This window comes from Rhinoraja longicauda, unplaced genomic scaffold, assembly GCF_053455715.1.
Source record: "Rhinoraja longicauda isolate Sanriku21f unplaced genomic scaffold, sRhiLon1.1 Scf000136, whole genome shotgun sequence".
NCBI lineage: Eukaryota > Metazoa > Chordata > Chondrichthyes > Rajiformes > Arhynchobatidae > Rhinoraja > Rhinoraja longicauda.
In genome coordinates this window covers 1-16,382 of record NW_027601354.1, presented here as the reverse complement: position 1 = coordinate 16,382, position 16,382 = coordinate 1, and the positions used below count along the sequence as shown (strand labels likewise).

At 40.8% G+C, this 16,382-nt stretch overlaps 1 pseudogene; it reads right to left on the bottom strand.

Annotated features, from left to right (window-relative positions):
• Window positions 1-6,358: 6,358 nt before the first annotated feature.
• Window positions 6,359-16,378, bottom strand: LOC144590109 (U5 small nuclear ribonucleoprotein 40 kDa protein pseudogene; annotated as a pseudogene).
• Window positions 16,379-16,382: the final 4 nt, after the last annotated feature.

The window sequence follows — 16,382 nt, the reverse complement described above, 5'->3', positions numbered from 1 at the left end:
AGCTTAAGCCAAGAGAAAGTGCAATGGTTCTAGAGGAGCGACTGACATATTGAGGTCATTCTCCAAAGCTACAATCTTAATGTGTCCCCATTGATAGAATATTCCATTAGAAGTCACTTCTGATTTCTGTAACCAAACTCTATTTGAATGAACACAGCCAACAACTCATTGTATTTTTGATGACTATGAGCAATAGATGAGGCTGAGGATAAATTAAGGAATGCATAAAACCACAGGGGTTTTTTTCCACAGGCACAACCTAACATTGTGCTATTGCAACCTAACATTGCGGTGGTTGCATTGAAGAATATGTTCTTCTTTTCGAGGGTGGAAACATGGAGCCATGGTCCATGAAGAATTGTGTTTATTACTGAAGCAAAAATGTTGAATGGAAATGTATAGGATAAGAATTACAAAATAGTTTCCAAATTAAAAGATCTTCATGGGTTTGATGAGACTCAGTGGAAGTTGCCAGAACAGACAGATACATAACAAGTCTGTTATATACAGTGCATTCAGAAAGTTTTCAGATCCCTTCACTTTTTCCAAATTTTGCTACGTTACAGCATTATTTTAAAATGGATTAAATTCATTTTTTTATCATCAATCTACACACAGTACCCCATAATAAAAGCGAAAACAGGTGTTTAGAAATTTTTGCAAAGTAATTAAAAGTAAATAACTGAAATATCACATTTACATAAGTATTCAGACCCTTTGCTATGACACTCAAAATTGAGTTTATGTTCATCCTGTTTCCATTGATTATCCTTGAGATGTTTCTACAACTTGATTGGAGTCCACCAGTGGTAAATTAAATTGATTGGGCATGATTTGGAAAGGCACACACCTGTCTAAATAAGGTCCCACAGTTAACAGTGCATGCCAGAGCAAAAACCAAGCCATGAAGCCGAAGGAATTGTCCAAAGACCTCCGAGACAGGATTGTGTCGAGGTACAGATCTGGGGAAGGGTAGAAAACAATTGCTGCAGCATTGCAGGTCCCGAAGAGCACAGTGGCCTCCGTCATTCTTAAATGGAAGAACTTTGGAACCACCAGGACTCTTCATAGAGTTGGCCACTCGGCCAAACTGAGGAATCGGGGGAGAAGGGCCTTGGTCAGGGAGGTGACCAAGAACCCGATGGTCACCCTGACAGAGCTCCAGAGTTCCTCTGTGAAGATGGGAGAACCTTCCAGAAGGACAACTATATCTGCAGCACTCCACCAATCAGGTAGAGTGGCCAGACGGAAACCACTCCTCAGTAAAAGGCACATGACAGCCCACTTGGAGTTTGCCAAAAGGCACCTACAGGACTCTCAGACCATTAAGAAACAAAATTATCTGGTCTGTTGAAACCAAGATTGAACTCTTTGGCCTGAATGCCAAGCGACACCGCTCATCATCTTGCCAATACCATACCTACGGTGAAGCATGGTGGTGGCAGCATCATGCTATGGGGATGTTTTTCAGCAGCAGGAACTGGGAGACTAGTCAGTATTGAGAGAAAGATGAACGGAGCAAAGTACAGAGAGATCCTTGATGAAAACCTGATCCAGAGCGTTCTGGACCTCAGACTGGGGCGGAGGTTCACCTTCCAACAGGACAATGACCCTAAGCACACTGCCAAGACAACGCAGGACTGGCTTTGTGCCAAGTCTGTGAATGTCCTTGAGTGGCCCAGCCAGAGCCCGGACTTGAACCCAATCACTGGAGGGACCTGAAAAAAGCTGTGCATCGACGCTCCCCATCCAACCTGACAGAGCTTGAGAGGTTCTGCAAAGAATGGGAGAAATTACCCAAATACAGGTGTGTCAAGCTTGTATCGTCATACCCAGGAAGACTTGAGGCTGTAATCGCTGCCAAAGGTGCCTCAACAAAGCACTGAGTAAAGAGTCTGATTACTTATGTAAATGTGATATTTCGGTTATTTCTTTTTAATTACTTTGTAAAAATTTCTAAACACTTGTTTTCGTTTTTTATTATGGAGTATTGTGTGTAGATTGATGATAAAAAAAACGGAATTTAATCTATTTTAAAATAAGGCTGTAACATAGCAAAATGTGGAAAAAGTGAAGGGGTCTGAATACTTTCTGAATGCACTGTACTGTTGCCTGAATTTTATGTACCAAGTAACAAGATAAAGAAAGACTCTATAAACTGCATGTAACACTGGTAGAATTATCAAGATTATACAAATCTAAATCTGTGCATCTCCCATTAACTAAACCAATGTTACTATGACCCAGGAATAGGCTATCATGAAGTATACAATATCGCATCTCTAAAGTAAGAAATTCAAATATATTTTATTACTAAATATTGATGTTGGTTAATACCGTGTTGACTGTGGTACTGTTAGATGGATGCGATTAATTATCACAGAGGTAATCATTCATAGCCAGGGGTTTTTAATACAAAAGGCAGGACAGAAGCTAACCATGAGACGTGCTGCAAGGAATAACTCCAGAAATTGATGAGATGGAGAATGGATATTTTTCACTCTCAGCATTTGAATGGTAAACTGGCTGAGTACATTGGAAAACAGTTATAGAATCTGGATCATCTTCCAATACCATGACCTTAATGTGCTTGGTTCAAAATCCATGTACCTTCCATACCCAGGTGTACCATCCATGGTCGTATTCCTCTTCTCTGCGCCTTCTCTCTGGAATTTCCTGTCGTCGCAGGTAGCTTCCACACCTCCAATCTTCTTGACCACCGCATTCTCAACCAGGCTTTCAGACACCTTTCTTGGCTGTTGTGCCACTTCTAAGTCAAGTAGAAAAAGTCAGCCAGGAATCAATTGTTCTTTATTCAAGATTCAAGATTCAAGATTCAAGATACAAGATTCAAGATATCTTTATTTGTCATCCAAAAAACAAGTTTTTTGGACGAAATTTAGTCACCCACAGTCCAATAATAAAAGCAATAAAACAAGCAAATTACACAACCCCCCCCCCCCCCCAACGCACAAACATCCATCACAGTGAGTCTCCTCCAGTCCCCTCCTCACTGTGATGGAAGGCCAGAAAGTATTTTCCCTTCCCCTGCCGTCTTCTCTCGCGGTCAGGCTGGTGTCGTTGTTGTTGGTCGTTGCCACGTTCCAGGCCACGCCGGACGGTGGAAGGTCCTTATCAATTTCATTTCTCTTTTCCCCATCTTATCAGTACCAATGCCATCTCACTGCTTCCACCACAGATGGAAATCTCACTCTCCAAACATCTAGGTCGGATCAACATTGTCTCTGTCTCACAAATTGTTTTCTTAATCACAAAACAAAATTAACAAGGCACACCACTCGTTATTTTGACAACTGCAGGAAGTGAAGAGCAGTCACAAGGCAGGTTATAGTGAGTGCTGAGCAGCAACAGGATTACCTGTAATGATAATGTGACACACTGTCAGTCAGCCTACCCCATGAAATATTCTGATAATCAACCATCTCATTGTATTTTTCGCTCGGAGCTGTGAATATTAACAACAAACTGTGTAGTGCCTGATAAGGCACCTGGTTTCCACAAAGTCTCCATTCAGTGCTTTGTCGCAAAGGAGAATTCTCACATTTTCAGTAGATTCAATTATTTCCTGTAATGGGTAATTCTGTACAGTCAGATAGCATGCAGTCAAAAATATTTTTAAAGTCTTAAATGCAGTGAAAAACTATAAAGGGAAAATAATTTTCCCACGTCCTGCAATAATACCAATAGATATAGAATTTGCTTCCACAGACAATTTAGAGTGGAAATAAATCGTGAGAGTCACGGTGATAAAGGTCACCAACCGAAGCAATACTACCAATCCTTAAACCAGTAATAGTTGTTAAGCAGAAAAACAGGCAGATAAATTTTAATGTGCTGAAAGAAGCCTTGGCACACTGAAGATGTTTAACTGCTTGAACAATTCTGGAGGTATTCACAAAATGCTGGAGGACAGGCAGCATCTCTGGAGAGAAGGAATGGGTGACGTTTCGCGTCAAGACCCTTCTTCAGACCGTAACAATTCTGGAGATATACTATAATAAAGTATGAAGATCTATTAAATCTTTACAGTATCCTGTGAATTGCTTAACTTACCCTGTCACACCACAGTTCTATTTGCCACTTCCTCACGAGCAGATATTAGAGAAGTTCTTTCTTCTTCTGTTCCTCCTTTAATTCAGATTTAAGACCAATCCTCACAATGTGTTAGAGGGGAGATAAGAGAATGATCAAATATGTAGTTGAGTGATCCACCAATTTAGGATTGCAAAATAATGGAATAAGAGTCAAATGCCAAAAGTGTTTAATTTTCATGTGTAGCGGCAATTCTTACTGCGGCTTAATAGGCCCATGAATGCAATAAATACAATCATCAAAAATACCATAAATTAATAATCAGTAATACCAGGTAACCAGACCATAATAATGCAAAACCAAAGTCCGTAGTGCAACCAAAACAAAGTAGATCACACTTGCTGTGGTAGTGGTTCATGTTCTGCAGTGTTCAAGAGCCTGATAGTTTCTGGGAAGAAATTGTTCATGAAGCTGGAGGTCAAATTTCTCAATCTCCTTTATCTTCTTTACAACGATAGCAGTGAGGTGAGAGTGTTGCCAAAGTATTGTGAATCTTTGATGATAGTAGCTGCCTTTTTGGAGGCAGCACCTCCTGCAGATCCCTTCGATAGCGGGAAGGTCAGTACCCATGATGGGCCAGATAATGTCTACCACTCTCTCCAGCCTCCTTTGTTCCTAGGTGTTCAATTTCTGAAGCAGGCCATGATGCAACCAGTTAGTATGCTCTCTACAGTACACAAGTAGAATTTTGTTAGAGTAATCAGTGACATACCAAATCTCCTCAATCTTTGAATATAGAGGCATTCTTTGAAATTGCACCAATGTGTTGGGCTCAGGACAGATCCTAAGAGATATGCTTGCTCAGGAACTGTCAGGAGCACTCCTGTGGTTGTTGACTCCCTCCACTGACGTCGATGAAGTCAGGTTTGTAGATCCCTGGCTTTCCCCTTCTGAAATCAGCAATCAGCTTTATGGTCTTGTTAATGTTGTGAACAAGATTGTTGGTCTGGCACCATTTAATTAGATTGTCAATCTCCCTCCTTTACTGTGCCTCAGCATTCCCATAATTCGTTCTGCAACGGTGGTGTCATCAGCTAATTTAAATATGGCATTGGAGCTGTGTCTAGCTGCACAGTCATAAGTGTAGAGTGAGTAGAGCAAGGGACTGAGCACATAGCCTTGAGGTGCTACTGTGTTGATGGTTATCGAGGAGGTGTTGTTGCCAATTCAGATTAAATGTGGTCTGCCAAAGAGGAAGCCGAAGATCCAATTATGTAGGGATAAGCCAGTTCTCTGATTTTTATGATGTTTAGAGGGGGTGATGGCTTTGAATGCCAAGCTGTTGCCAATGAACAACAGCTTGATGTATATGTTTTTATTGTCCAAGTGGTCTACTAGAGAGTGGAGAGCCAGTGAGATCACATCCTCCGCTGATCTGTTGTGGTGGTAAGCAAATTGTAGGCGGTCAAAGTTCTTACTGCAGTAGATATGCATCCTAACTAACCTCTCAAAGCACTTTGTCACTATGGACTTTTGTGCCTCTGGTCGGTAGTCATCGAGACGTGTCATCGAGACCGAGGGCGGCACGGTAGCGCAGCGGTAGAGTTGCTGCTTTACAGCGAATGCAGCGCCGGAGACTCAGGTTCGATCCTGACTATGGGTGCTGCACTGTAAGGAGTTTGTACGTTCTCCCCGTGACCTGCGTGGGTTTACTCCGAGATCTTCGGTTTCCTCCCACACTCCAAAGACGTACAGGTATGTAGGTTAATTGGCTGGGTAAATGTAAAAATTGTCCCTAGTGGGTGTAGGATAGTGTTAATGTGCGGGGATCACTGGGCGGCACGGACTTGGAGGGCCGAAAAGGCCTGTTTCCGGCTGTATATATATGATATGATGATATGATATGATACCCTTCTCAGGCACTATTATTGCACATGTCCGTTTAAAGCAGGTGTAGACCTCAGGCCTTAGTAGCCTGAGGTTGAAGATATCAGCAAAGACTTCAGCCAATGGGTCCACACAGGTTTTAAGAAGCTGGTCAGTTACACCATTGGGGTTGGATGCTTTCAGAGAGTTTACCCTCCTGAACAATCTCCTGACAATGGCCTGGGTAACAGATTACAATATCGTCCAGGCTGTGCGGGCCAAAGAAGGTAGATCGATATTCTCCTTTTGCAGTGAGTATAGCATTCAGCTCAGCCTGGAGTGATGCATCACTGTCACGAGCTACCACGTGGTTTTGCCTTATAGGAAGAGATGGTGTGCACGCCCTGCCACAGCTGCCGAACTGATCCATCTTTTTCGATCAAAACTGCCACTTAATTTTCCTGATGGCCTTATCGACGTCGTGCTTGGACTTCTCAGCTGACCCTTTATCACCAGACTTGGCAATAAAGTACATTTCAAACATCTATAATTGATATCAAATGATTCATTAAAAATAAACTATTGGGGTGAATTATGTTCCATTATAAGAGTTATGTCTTTCATTATAAGAGTCTGACCTTCAAAAAATTCCAAATACATCAGGCAAAAATTGTACTGATCAACACTTCAGTTTTCCCCACATAAAAGTAACTACATGAAAATAAGATCTGCTGCCATTTCTAGAAGGACAATTTGATTTCCAATTTCATTCCTACTGCAACTGATTTTTTTCCAATGTCATATGCCAACTCTTGATTTTCAATTCTCACAAAGGAAATAAAATGAATTCCAATATATAAATCCAAGAAACCAATTAAGATTATGAAATCCAATCTAATAAGAATATTAATTTATTCAGCCATCCTGATCCTTAATTCTTGGCCTATATTAAAGGTTTTCTTTCAGTTACATGATGCTCTTTGGACTGCCAATGCTTTTGCAGCGATTTGTCACCTTTTATGGCTGGGAGCATTTTATGAACAGACAAACTGGTTTCGTTTTTTTTCTTTAAAATTTTTAACATTTCAATTACTTTTTAGTTTAGTTTAGTTTAGTTTAGACATACATCGTGGAAACAGGCCCTTCGACCCACAAGGTCTGCGATGACCAGTGATGGTCCTACATATTAACACTATCCTTTACACACTAGGGACAATTGTGCCACCTTGCCCCCATTGTTAATAGTTTTTGAGTGTCAAAAATATTCTAAATCTTTTGACAGGCAAAGACAAAAGTTTGTAAATCTGTTTCGCATGGTAACTGACACTCTGCCATTTGCTAATTTTAAATCGAAGCTTCATGGATATATGTGTAGGTAGGAACTGTAGATGCTGGTTTTTACCGAAGATAGACATAAAATGCTGGAGTAATTCAGTGGGTTAGGAAGCATCTCTGGAGAAAAAGGAATAGGTGACGTTTCAAGTCTGAATAAGGGTTTCAAACCGAAATGTCACCTATATCTTTTCTTCAATGATGCCGCCTGACCCACAGTTACTCCAGCATTTTGTGTCTATCTTAATGGATTTATGTTCACCAAAGCTGTTAAAGGTGATGAGGAAAAGGCTAGTATGCGGAGTTTGGTCATAGATTATCTCATTGAATGACTGAAAAGGTTCAATGGGTTAAATATTCTAGATTTTTCTAAGCAATCTATGTTCACACTTCATTATTAGTGCATGTTTGTGTAGGTGGCTGTCAAGTTGCCACGCTTATCATTTCGAAAAGCTTTCCCACCAATCACTTTAAAATTGTTTGTTGGTCTTGCTTCATTTTTTGCTCAAGATGAATATTTCCAGTGCTCCAATCCTCAGGCAGTAACGGTGCAGGACTAGGAGACCATGGCCAGCACTGGTTAGTGTTGTTTGTGTGTGTGTGGGAGGAGAAAGGCTGCTCTGCTTCAAAATGACTCCCGCTGCCAGAAAATCACAGAGCAGCTTTAACTGGAGTGATAAATTGCCAGCTAATGCTGTACTGCATTGACAGTGCAAAACCTGCTTTGCAGAATCCACTAAAGATAAACACTATTAAAAAGTGATGGAAGAGTTATTGTGAAGGGCTAACATAATGTTGACCTTTTGAGATCAATATGTAGAAATGAAACAACTGATGTAGAAGAACCTTGACTACACCTTCTTCTTCCACCCACCTCTTGCAAGGATGCCTTTCCTCATTCTCAATTTTTGAGGCTTTCGGATTTTGGCCTCCTCAGTAGCCAGAGTGTGGCCACACACAAATTGGAAGAACACCACCTGGTATTTCACTTGGGTAGTTTACAACCCAACAGTATTAACATTGAATTCGCTCATTTCAAGTAATTCTGCTCCCCATCCCCCTCCCTTTCTCCTGGTCCCCCCATTCTAGTGACCAAATCTTTCTCCCACCATCTCCCACTTTGCTCCTTTCCCCTCCTCATTCTCTCACCTATCTTTTCCAGCTTTCCCCCACACTCCATCAGTCTGAAGAAGGATCCAACAGAAACGTTGTCCACTCCTTCCACAGATGCTGCTTGACCCACTGACTTCCTCCAGTACTTTGTTTTGTGATACATAAGAATGGTTGAATCCAATGTCTGCACATTGTGCAATGAGAGGTTTCATGAACTTGGGTACAGAGTCATCCTTCGCAAAAATCCAGATCAAGGAGATTACGCGAGTGGCTGTATCAAGAAACTGAAATAAAATTGTGAATAATAGAACTTTGTTGCATAGATTACGATAATTCGGTACAATGAGCCTCATCTAACTCTTTGTAAGAACTATCTTGCGGATGAACTTGTTCTGTATAGGTTGTCAAGTCACCTATGATGAATCCAAAGTGCTGGAGTAACATAGCGGGTCAGCCAGCATCTCTAGTGGACATGGATAGGCAATGTTTCAGGTTGGGACCCTTCTACAGTCTGAAGAAGGGGTCCCGACCCAAAATATCATCAATCCATGTGCTCCAGAGATACTGCCTGACCCACTAAATTAGTCCAGCAGTGAGTGTTCTATGCAAGATTTCAACATCTGCAGTTCCTTTTATCAATTATGAATGAAAGGTGTTCTCATACCCTTCCCACAAGAGATTAAGGATCGTGGCTCAGAAATAATTTTACGTAAGTACCACATTTCTGTCATCAAACTTATTTGGATGGCTGAGTGAATAATCACTGAGATTTTTCAAATTGCACCACTATATGTTACAGCTGTCATAGCACCTGGATTAACAAGATCTAGTTGCTCTTTCCCACACAAGCTGAGAGCACAACAATCTCCTACTTTAACTGCATCTGCCTTGTAAAGCTGATAAATACAGCAACTGCAAGCTATAATTAAGGTACTTATCTCCATTACTAATTATAATTTTTAAGTAATATTTATAACAAAGAGCAAATTAATCCCATTAAAAAAATGAGCAATACTCCACATCAATCCAGACACATACTCTGTGAAATGTACTTCAGCTTCAGCTGCTGTCCTGCCAATGTCTATTTATATTTCCCCGGATTTCAATTGTAGTTGCATAAAGTCAGAATTCATGCATCAAGCAGAGATTCCTCTCCAACACTCACCACTTGCTGCTGTCTTATTATTGCCCATCTGGTGTCAGAGTCATCTGATTTATGTTTGGCTCATTACATTGTTGGGAATTTTTTTTGTTGAGGAGTGAGGAATGGGAGCGGGGTGGGAAGCAGTCTCCTTAAGTGCTGTCTCATTTTATTACCTCCAGAATTTCATATTTCTTCTCCAAGCTGGTAACATGGATAAGAATGGTATATGCTTTTGTATTTACTTCAATGCCTGTAAATATGTTTTGTCCATGACATCTTATGTGCTTGACTTTATTATCATTAAGTGTAGCGCCTGAAATGTGGCTCTCCCAGGCTGCACTTCTTAATATTTAAATCACCTTAATTGGCATGCACCTGACTGTTCTACAATTACAAAATTTAACCCATGACATATCATAGTTAAACTATAATGAGTAACTTCTAATAAGGAGCTGTCAAGGGCTTTAAATAATCAAAATGACCTATTCTGAATGAACTGTCAAAAATAGGCTTAAAATATAGTTTGATACTGTTATTAAATTTTACCTTTTTGCTGAGGGGAAGAAACTGTTCCTGAGTTGTATGGTGCATGCTTCCAAGCTTCTGTACCTTCTGCCCGATGGGAGTCTGGAGAAGAAGGAATGACCGAGATTGGAGAGCTCTGATTATGTTGGCTGCTTTCAAAACAACAAAGCAAATGGCTTGTTGGCCTTCATAGCTAGAGGATTTGAGTAAGGAGCAAGTAGGTCCTACTGAAGCTGTACAGAGCCCTAGTGAGACCACACCTGGAGTATTGTGTGCAGTTTTGGTCTCCGAATTTGAGGAAATGCTATTGAAAGAGTGCCAGGATGGCGAGACAGACATATGATGAAAGAATAGATTGACTGGGCTTATATTCGCTAGAATTTAGAAGAATGAGAGAGGATCTAATAGAAACATATAAGATTCTTAAGGGATTGGACAGGCTAGATGCAGGAAAAATGTTCCCAATGTTGTGGGGGTTCAGAAGGTCATAGTTTAAGAATAAGGGGTAGGCCATTTAGGACTGAGATAAGGAAAAATATTTTCACCCAGAGAGTTGGTGAATCTGTGGAATTCTCTGCCACACGGAAGGCAGTGCAGGCCAATTCACTGGATGTTTTCATGAGAGAGTTAGATATAGCTCTGAGGGCTAACGGAATCAAGGGATATGGGAAAAAGTTTGGGGTACTGATTTTGGATGATCAGCCATGGTCATATTGAATGGTGGTGCTGGCTCAAAGAGCCGGATGACCCACTCCTGCACCTATTTTCTATGTTTCTATGTTTTCCCGAGGCAGCATGAAATGTAGATGGAGTCAGTGGCGGGGAGTCTGGTCTGTGTGATGGATGGGCTACATCCTCAACTCTTTATAATATCTTGCCTGAAAGCTTGGCCCTAGAACTAATATTTTCCAGACATATGATGAAAGAATAGATTGACTGGGCTTATATTTGCTAGAATTTAGAAGGACTGCACTAATTCAAGGAGTTTACCATAAACACCCATGCCTGGCCATTTAGATCCAGGAGTGCAGCTGGAGAGAGCTGCTGCCTCACCACACTCGAGATTGGGTTCAATTCTGACCTCAGGTACAGTCTTTGTGTAGTTTCCATATTCTCTCTATGGCTATGTGGACTTCCTCCATATGCTCTGGTTTCCTCCCAAATACTGAAGGCATATTGTTTGGTAGGTTAACGGGCAACCGTAAATTGTCCTTGGTGAATAGGTGAGTGGTAGAATCTGAGGAGAAATGGTGGGAATATGAGGAGAATGAAAAAAGTAAATTTAACATAGGATTAGTACAAACAGGTGGTTCATGGTCAGCAAAAATGTGGTGGGCTGAAGGGCCTATTTCCAGTGTGTGTGCCTCTGCCTGACTCTTCGCAGAAGAGGAGGCATCAATACAGCCCATTTAGCCTGTTCCATCATTCATTCAGGTCATTAATATTTAAAAAACTGCAAATGCTGAAAATCTGAAAGAAACATTTCCAGGCAGACTCCCAAGTAAGAGAAGCCCAGTTAGTTTCAGGTAACGGACCCTTTCATTACAGATTTTCTGATGGCTCTTCTGATAAGTCAACTCTATTTCTCCTTCAATAAATGATGCCTCACCTACTGAGTATTTCCAGCATTTCCTGGTTTATTTCATTTAGATCAATGTTGATCTCCATCTTTGCTTCATATTCACAAAAAAAGCTGTCTATCTTAAACACTTTGCAGCAATTGGTAAAGGTATTTCAGATGTGTTCCACTTTTAGTGTGGAAAAAAACAACTTCCTGGTTTTATTTCTGAGAAGTTATCTTTGATGTAAGATTATTTCTCATTGCTTTTGTTTCCCCTACCAAAGAAACTAACTTCATTTGTTATTATCCTACTGAATCTCACATCATTCAAAGATCCAAATTTGATTATACCTGTTGCTGCTTTACTCAGGAGAATACATACCGAGTCTTCCCAATGTAATCTTCTAAGTCCCAATATCATCCATCCTATACTTATCCAAGCACCACATATCCTCCTGAGGTATAGTGCCAAAAACATTGCAGTATTCCAGATGCAGTAGAATCAGAGCTTTACACAAATGAATTATTACTTCCTCATTTTAGGGCACCAGCCATCTTTAAATAAAGATCAGCACTACATTAGCCATTTTAATGCCTTTTGTACACGAGTGCTAATGACTTGTGTACCTAGAATCAAAATTCTTAGCTCCTCTAAAATATCTGGCTCATAACTTGTTAACTTTGCATTTGCACTGTAAATTCCATGCAGTTTATGTTAAGAAAAACAGCCATGTGTTCATTTTTAATATGAGAGATATGGAGAGGGAGCAACAGAGAAGGAAATTGATGCAAGATAAACAGAAAACAAAGGGAGAAGAGAACATGAAACAAAGAGAGGAAGAAGGGAAATAAGGAGTGTCGTAATGGAGAGAAAAAGAGAATGAGACCCTTCGTGTAGGTGAGACAATTAAATGTTCTGTCCATTAAGAGAGTAAAATATAAAGATGCAGATAATGAGTTATTTTTGCAAAGAAATATACCGCATTGAGATCTTTATATTGTCATTCCTGTATTTTTCTTTTTAATTTCCTAGATTTTGATGCTGTGTTAGGTTTTTTTCAAATTCCAATTTTTCAAAGTGCAGTATGTATTCTTATATTAAGCACAGTGTCTGATTGATAGTTGTCCTGATAGAGAATTTCATAATCCTTAAACAACGTTGTGACAATTTTTCTCTACTGCAAATATAACTGGTTCTCTCCAAGATTATATAGAATTTTAGTTGATCTAAATTGTATTTTTATTTCTTTGTAGTTATCAACCGAGACAGAAGTTGCACATTCTTCCACAGTGCCTGTTCCATTGTTGATTTAGATTTCTGCAGGATGCCTATTAAGCAGCAGTGCCCCGATTCACAGGATGTTTCTTTTCCTGGGATTTAAAATTTCTGGCAAAGCTTCAACGTCCTCTCATAATTCTTTCACAGCACAGTTTAATCTCCTCACTTAGAACATTTACAACATGGCCTTTGAGTGAGATATTTATTATTTGGAAGTGACCTTCCATATTAAACATACACTTCTCATTATTTTGATGAGGAACCCTCGACTTTACCCTTTCAGTGACTGGATCTTCCTCCAATCAGTGTTCTCGTTTGTACCTAATGGGAAATTGTTCAAATTCAGGAGAAGCATTTCCCAACCATTTCACTGATGCATCAATTAACTTAAGATCTCATCAAATTTTACCTGGACAATATTTCACTCTAAAGCTCTTTGTTGTGAAAATGACCAGAACTACATGCTCTATCTAGCACCAAGAGGGAATCATGTAAGACAAAATCATCTTCCTGTTGTCATGGGGAACATGTTTAGTTTTCTCAAAAGCTGCAGCTAAAGAACATCTTTCAAAATTCACATCAACAAACATTTTTTATTTTTTTATTTGAGCAGTATAACACAAGACATCGCAACACAGTTACGGTAGTGTTACCAAACTATATTTGTCACTGAGGCACTTAAGAAGAAATAAGGGCAGATTTAATCGAAACATTGATAAAGTGGTAACATTTAAAATAATTATTTAAAAAGAAAGGAGAGGCAGAGGGCAAAAGTACTTTTGTGCCAACATTTCAGAGGTTAGGTACTCAGCAGCTAAAACACACAGCTCGCAGCAAATTTAGCAATGCAAATTCAAAACCTGCATATTATCTAAGGGTTTAATGATGCCATCCTTTTGAATGTATCACCATATAAGATTATTTTACGACTTAAAAGAAGAAATATGCCTTAGATGACAGCTATTAGTGTGGAAAGATATCAGTGGAAGCATGATTATTTTTAACAAGATGTCCACAAGATCCCCAGAGCCCTTTAAGTAAAGGCTTTACCAATAATTTATTAAACTGCATGGATCTGTGGGTTTCTGGCATCAATTTCTGGTCTCGGCTGTTAATAACCAGACCCCACCAGGCATAGCTGTTGTAGTACTTTATTAGGCTTAGTACCTTACTGGGGGAGGAGTAAAATGCATTGTGTTTTCCATTACTGACCACGATTCGGTCATCCAACTTATTCCTTCAATGTTACAGTGATCATGGGGATTTCAATATTCGGGTAGACTGGGAAAATAAGGTTGGAACTGGATCCCAAAAGAAGGAATTTGTAGAGTGCCTAGGAGATGGTCAATGGATGTTGTTTACCTGGATTTTCAGAAGGCCTTTGATAAGGTGCCACATGTGAGGCCACTAAAGAAGATGAAAACTTTATTAGAGGGAAGATGGGAGAATGGATAGAAGGCTGGCTGAATAGCAGAAGGCAAAGAGTGGGGATAAACGGGGCTTTTTCTCGTTGGCTGCCAGTGCTGGTGCTGTTCCGCAGGGGTCGTTGCTGGGGTCGCTACTCTTCACGTTGTATATCAATGATTTGGATGAGAGGATTGAAGGCTTTGTGGCCAAGTTTGCGGATGATACAAAGATAGGTGGAGGGACAGGTGGTGTAGGAGGAAGCAGGGACTCTACAGCAGGACTTTGACAGGTTGGGGGAATGGACAAAGAAGTGGCAGATAGAATACAGCGTAGCAATGTGCGCAGTCATGCACTTTGGTAGTAGGAATAAAGACCTTGACTATTTTTTATGTATAGGAAAAAAACTGCAGATGCTGGTTTAAATCGAAGTTAGACACAAAATGCTGGAGTGACGTTTCAGGTCAAGACCCTTCTTCAGACTGAAAAATGTAATGATGATGCTTTATAAGGCACTGATCAGACTGCATTTGGAGCATTGAAAGGAGATTTGGGCACCATATCTGAGGAGGGATGTGCTGGCATTGGAGAGGGTCTAGAGGAAGTTTACAAGAATGATCCCGGGGATTATTGGGTTAACATATGATGAATGTCTGATGGCACTGGATCTGTACTCGCTGGAGTTTAGAAGGATGAAAGGGAACTGTTACAAGGGAACAGGTTCAAGGATCTGACTGGAAGACCAGAAAAAGGCTCACTCATCTATTTAGTTACAAATCAGATTTATTGGCAAGAGAGAGAGAACAAAAAGAATACTTGTCTTGGTATGCGCTAGGTCCGTTTTCAGCAGCACACCCCTCTCTCTCTCTCTCTCTCTCTCTCTCTCTCTCTACCTCCGTCTGCAGCACTGATCACGACAGCCCATCAGTGAACCCCTCTCGTACATGAACTGACTTATGGTTTACTGGCACCTGCCTTTATACAGATAGGAAATCAGCTATTGTAATAACCGCCGGTAAGTCCTGGCCAATAGCGCTGCTCCCAAATTCAAACTATAACCAATGGCAGGGGACTGCATCCCAGTCAGCCCCCCCACCTTTGGGGACAAAGCACTATCAGCTGCAGACTGGCGCAAAGCAATACACATAGCTGTGGTGCGCAAAGGTTTAAACAGAGCACTGTCAGCTTAATGGGTGGGGATTTAAACAAAGTGCTGTCGGCTGCAGCTCTATGGGCTTTCATCATAACGCTGTGGCCACAGCGCTATGGGTCACAGACTGTTCGGGCAAAATTCTCGTATAACATTCCACCCCTCAAACAGTCTGGTTACCATCACATCTGGCCCGCAGGCATTACCCCGTTACATCCACCCCACAGGCTTTAGTAAAGTCCACGTGGTCGTGATGCCAATCTGCACACACAACGTCGTAATATTATGGCCAACAAGATTGTCCCAATGGTCAGTGAGGTTGGTGATGTTCCCTTTTACCCCACTCAGGGTCAAACCAGTCACTGAGTCTGTATGATTACACATGGTAGAAATTAACTTGTTTTGTTGGAGGTCCCAAACCTTAATGTTGTCATCAATACCACCAGAGATAATGTGATCACTTGTGTCATTAAACCTTGCTGCCAGTACTTGGTACGGGTTTTGAAACGTATGGATTGTAGCCTTCTTCCGAATGTCCCATAGCTTCACTGTTTCATCATCGCTTCCTGTACAGACCAACTGTGGTCCCCGTCAGGCTGGATAACATGAATTCACAAAGGATGTGTGACCTTTAGGTCTCTTGATTCTTTCACCAGTTTCATTGTCCCACACTGCTACAGTTTTGTCTGTTGATGCTGGAAAAAAACATGCTGCCATCTGTGTTCTAATGCAATTCCATCACTGCTCCTCTGTGACCTTTCAATGTAGCATAATTAGCGCAGTAGCCATATACATTCCAAAACAACACAAGTCGATCAAATCCTGCAGATGCCAGTGTTGATCCATTCCGGTGAAATTTACAATAAACATCTGACCCATTAAAGGTATTAGAGGAGCTTGAAGACTCGAGGTTCTTGGTCCAGCCTGCCCCACGGCTTGCTGCGGGCTCCTCTGC